The following is a 6,031-nucleotide window of genomic DNA, read 5'->3' as shown; positions in this document are numbered from 1 at the left end:
ACTTTAGCGATATGGATAAGAAAATTATGAAGTTTGAGGAGGAGATAAAAAAGGTAGATGACATGGTAAGCATGGGACTATATAATGGAACAGTGGAGACAAGAAGAAAGGCGTTGGTGACTTGCTGCGAGAAGTGGTATGCAAGGAAGGAACTACACTGAAAACAGATGTCGCGATCCCGTCTTGTGAAGGACATGGACAAAAATACCAGGTACTTTCACAATATTGCTTCAACAAGAAGGAGGAATAACAGGGTTGATGCTTTGGTTATTAACGGACGGGTCATCAGGAATCAAGGAAGAATAAAAGTTGCTATCAGAGAATTCTATAAGAATTTGTATCATCAGGAGGAGTCTCCGATGGTAAGCTTTAGAGACGGAATGGTGAATTTAATAGGTGAAGAAGATTCAGCAGCTCTGGAGGTATTACCGTCGCCTCAGGAGATTAAAGAAGCCGTGTGGGACTGTGAATCTTCTAGGGCGCCAGGAAGTGATGGGTACAACATGAACTTCATCAAGAAGTGCTGGGATGAAATCGGGGCTGAATTCACGGCAGCGGTATTAGGGTTCTTTCAGACAGCTAGATTACCGAAAGACTCGAATCTCACATGGGTGGCTTTAGGGCCAAAGTTCTTTGGGGCTAAGGAGATTAAGGACCTCCGACCAATTAGTATGGTTGGTTGTGTGTACAAGGTGATTTCTAAGATTTTGGTTAGGAGGATGAGATCAGTTATGCCAAGACTGGTTGGAGAGACTCAGAGTGCATTCGTTAAGGGTCGGAAAATACATGACGGCGCTCTTATTGCTTGCGAAACGGTGCACTGGCTCAAATCGAGTAAGAAGAAAGCGGCTATAATCAAGTTGGATTTTCTAAAGGCATATGATAGGGTAAAGTGGCGATTTGTGGACATTGTCTTGCAGAAGATGGGCTTTGGGCGCAGGTAGAGGGAGTGGGTTATGGAGTGTGTCGGCACAGCTACTATGTCAGTGTTGATAAATGGATCACCAACTAAGCCGTTCAAGATGGGTAGAGGTCTGCGACAAGGTGATCCTCTTTCTCCTTTCCTATTTGTATTGGTTGTTGATGTCCTACATAGAATGATTGGGGAGGCTGTGAGAAATGGTCGGATATCCCCTCTATTCGTAGGGAGACACAATATAGAATTGTCACATCTCCAGTTTGCTGATGACACTGTCTTATTCTGCCCGCCAGAGGAAGAGTCGGTTAAGAATTACAGAAGGCTTCTTCGATGCTTTGAACTGATGTCGGGGTTAAGTATTAATTTTGAGAAATCAAGTTTGATACCAATCAATTGTGATCAACATTGGGTACAGAGGATGTGTAGTCTGCTGGGGTGCAAGGAAGCTGCTCTTCCGGTTAAATACCTAGGGATCCCTCTCGGTGCGAATCCCAGGCTGGTCAAGACTTGGAAGCCAATAATAGACAAAGTGGAGGAGAAGCTAAGTTTATGGAAATCCAAGGTACTTAACAAAACGGGGAAGCTTGTTCTCATTAAGTCAGTTTTAAATAGTTTGCCGGTATATTATTTAAACTTATATAAGATGCCGAAGGCTGTTGCGGAGAAACTTGTTTCATTACAAAGGAGATTCTTGTGGGGAAAGGAGGATGGGGGGAACGGCATGGCTTTGGTTAGATGGGAAGTGGTCCAAGCCCCGAAGAGGCTAAGCGGGCTAGGAGTCGGTGATGCGATGCTCTGCAATACTGCCCTGCTATTTAAGTGGTGGTGGAGGTTCTCTAAAGAGGAGTGTCCGTTGTGGAAGAAAGTGGTTTGCTCTTGTAATAATCTCTCCCCTAACCAGTTGTTATCAATCCAGGATTTACCTACTAGAGGGGGGGTCATGAAAGGACATTTGTCAGATACAGTTTAAGGAGCAATCTATAAGAGATAAGATGATAACTGGCTTGGCAATGGAGGTTGGTGATGGCAGAAGGACTCACTTTTGGGAAGATGTCTGGTTAAGTTGTGATTCTCTAAAGGATAGGTTCCCAAGGCTATTTTCGATTTCAAACCAAAAAGGCTTTGTCATAGGGGCTTGTGGGTTCTGGGATGGGCTTGAGTGGATTTGGAACTTCCAATGGAGGCGTGAGCTATTCCAATGGGAGTTGGAACTTCTGAATCAATTACATGAAACATTGAGGCCGGTTAAACTAGCCTCTGACAGAGAGGATAGAATTGTCTGGAAATTTGACAGGCAAGGTGTATTTTCTACTAACTCCTTTGTGCAGGTACTATAGGTGGAGACGCTTCCGGAGGACGTAACAAGCTATAGCTTTACTAAGACTGTTTGGAAAGGTTTAGCCCCTCCAAGAGTTGAGTTATTTATATGGTTTGTATTGTTAGGTAGAGTGAATACAAAAGAAAGACTGGGTCGACTCGGCATTATTAATCAGAGTGATAATGTGTGTGTGTTATGTAATAAGGATGTTGAATATGTCTACCACCTGTTTCTTGGTTGTGATTTTACATGGCATGTGTGGTGCGCTTGGCTATTAGAACTTGGCAAAAAATGGTCCGTTCTGGATACTTTAAAGGAACACTTTCAAAGCTGGACTGGTGTCACGAGGAAGGAGGAAAGTAAGAAGTGGTTTACAAGCTTCTTCGTGGTAATTTGGAACGTCTGGTTAGAAAGGAATAGGCGATTATTTCAGAATACAGGAAAAGGTGCTGAAGACATCATCAACATGACTATGCTTAGCTACAAGGAGTGGAGGAGCGACAATCCCTTTTGTTGTTGATGACAATGCCGGAGATGACATAGGGATACGCATTTGCTTGAAAATTTTAGGTGGTTACTATAAATATTTATGTTGGTTTATACCTCTAATGCTCCACATTTGTGTTGAGCTCTTTTTGTTTCAAAAAAAAAAAAAACACTTATTTGATTATATTAAAGTTTTAGCAACGTTACTTTATTGTCGAAGTTGTCGTGCTAATAGTGTTGCACTGTTGTTCCGTATCAATACTATATTGACGACAGTTAAATTAGACATAAAAAAATTTACGATTTATAAATTCTGAAACCAATTTAATCATCATTTCTAAAAATAAAAAAACTATTACAATGAGCCCTAAGAATTTCAAATACTAAATTAGACCTTACCTCAATAATATATCATAAAGCACATAAACAAAAAATCTATTTACTTTAGGACAATGTTGTTTGCTTGAAATTTCCTAAAATCACAAGTATTAAAGGCCGTAGTGCCGTACTCGATTCCGGGATCATAAGGCAATTGTATTTGATGGCCAAATAAAACGATAAAAAAGCAAATTATTATTATTGTTGTTATTGTTGTAAATTACATGAATAAAATGATTGAGTATCAATATTACACAAATATCTTAAATTGAATTGTTATTGTTAAGGTAAATTATATGGAAAAAATGATTGAGTATATCAATATTATATAGATATCATAAATTGAATTGTGTTATATGCCTGTCTCATTTGTAACTCTATGTAAACTGAATCAAGCTTTGATTTAAGCTCTTTCAATGTAAATAGAATCAAATGAATTCGATTTAGTAGAGTAATAGTAAATCGAAATAGGTAGATTCAATTTACTAGCTAGTAGTTATTGACACACTCAACCTCTATTAAATCGAAACAAACAAATTTGATTTAAATCATAGGGAAGCCAGTAATAAATCGATATAAATTACTTTGATTTATTGAAGATATAACTCCAAGGTAAATTGAGTCTAATTGATTCCACTTACTAAATAATGAAGCCTACCATAATTCGAATTTACTTATAACTCTTCATCAGAGTTTTACTCACAATGGTTAATGACGATAATGGTTTAGTTCTTGTACACTACAGAAGGATGATTATGAAAAAAATACGAGATGGAATAAAATTTACTGATAAAGATCCATTGAGTATTTTTATTAATCCTTTTATGAATTTTGCTCAGTTTCAAAATGCTATAATCCAGAAATTGGGAGTGCATAGCATGAAATGAATAAAGAAATTATTTGATCACATTCCAATTTCTGTTGTCCAAAATGGTGTGAAATATGACTCCTTTGTAATAGAAAGTGAATAAGATTTTCAAGTTTTGTTATACTGCTGTCGTCAGTTTTTCGAGATGAGAACCCATGAACTATTGGCCAAGTTTAGAGATGTGGTCTCTAGTTCAAGAGGATCTAATCAGATTCCTCAATCTATAGCAATGTTAGGAGTCTTTAGTTCAATGCCTATTGCTGCCTCTTAATTTGTACTTGTAATTGCACTTGAAACAGTTTTGGTGGCATCTCCATTCTTTGAATTTGATCTAAACTGTGTTAATAATGGAAAAATTGGTGATAGTCGATCTTTTGGTAAACTTGCAATTGCGATGACAAATACTCCTGTTATGATCCCGATTTTAGGGGATCGGAGGATGGTGAACCAAATCTCATGGAGGATGTACTACGGGATGACGATGATGTAGAGCCCGTCATAATAGATGAGGATAGCGATGACGATCTAGGGAGGAATATTCCAGTTGATCCTAAAAATTTAAAGTCCAATCATAACATACATGCAAACTTCAATCATGGTGTTTCCACCATACATGCTATTCTAACCTTATTGATAGAAATCAAATTCATACTAAATCTACATCCACCTAAAACTAACATTTCTAATTTAAAAGAACTCTAATTTAAAATAATTCTAAATCATTATTATCACTGACATTTCTACTTTAAAAATTTTTAACAAAGTTTCTAATCACTACTCTAACTAATATTTATAATCAAATACTCTAAATCACTGAATATTGATAATATTTCTAATCTAACTTGAAGAAAAGAGATTTTATTTACTCACATTTTCGTTGATGCTACCAGCAATATGAGCAACTCCATCCAATTAGTAGATACGATCTGGGTCGTCCTCCATGTCTGCAGTTTTGAACCTTGTTGTGTTGTGATCTCAGAATTCACTCTTGCATGGGGTTTTAGAAGAGGAGAGAATTGTGGCTGTAATTCGAATCAACCTAATTTAAATCCTTTATATAGAATACCAACACTAAATTGAATCAATTGGAGTCAAATTATGTTGTTTGCGTTTCACTGACATTCGAATCAATTTAATTCGATTTACCTAGGGCATTCTTTCTTGTACATCGAATTCATTTGTTTTAGAGTAAACTACTATTTCTACCCATGAAAGTTGAAAACGCTGATAGATCTACCCATAAAAAAAAGAAATGACCATTTGTACCCATAAAACATGGGTTTCATACAATAAAATTATCTAAACACTAAAAAATCACATAAAAATTTCAAATTACCCTTATCATCATCGTTTTCAACTTTTCGTTGAACTCAAAATAGAGTGCTACCACCTAATGCCCCTGCAACAAATCAATTACCAAACTCAAACAGGTCATGTAGGGAATTGAATGAATTGAGCAATGATCAGCAGAGCCAAACTCTGAGAGGCAAGGGTGAGCTTGTTCTGTTTCAGCTCTGTTTCGGCGAGAGAGACGCTAGCTACAGTAGTTTCTCTGAAGGTTCGGCGATTGAGAAGCTGATGATGATGGTGATGTCACTGGCAGCTCGTTGGAGTAGAAGAGAGAGTGAGAACAGGGGCTGAGTTAGGGTTCGGTGGAGGAGGTGCGAGACTAGTGAGTGGCTCGCTGGCAGTGGTCTAGACCAAGAGAAAGAACGACTGGGACGGTGAGGGTGGCTCAGGTTCATCACAGATGTGGAGACGACGGTGGTTCGCGGCGGTTCTGGCAGCTGAAAGTGCGGACGGAGATGATGGCAGGGCTATGATGGTGGTTTGGAGGTCTCTAGTTCTTGAAAAGGAAATAAGAAGGGGAAGAAGAGGAGAAGTTGAAGTGAATAGGGTTCAGTGGTTTAAAACAGATGGCAAAAGAGACAGAAAGAGGGAGAACTCGTCACGGTTTTGGTTCGCAAAGGGGACCGCGATGGTGGCGGCTGGCGCGGTGGCCCACCGGCGACACTGGTTTGGTGATGAGGAGAAGGTAGCCACGGTAGATGAGGGTGGTCGG

This window comes from Arachis ipaensis, chromosome B02 (assembly GCF_000816755.2).
Source record: "Arachis ipaensis cultivar K30076 chromosome B02, Araip1.1, whole genome shotgun sequence".
In the NCBI taxonomy this organism is placed as follows: Eukaryota; Viridiplantae; Streptophyta; class Magnoliopsida; order Fabales; family Fabaceae; genus Arachis; species Arachis ipaensis.
This window is presented reverse-complemented; position numbering follows the sequence as displayed.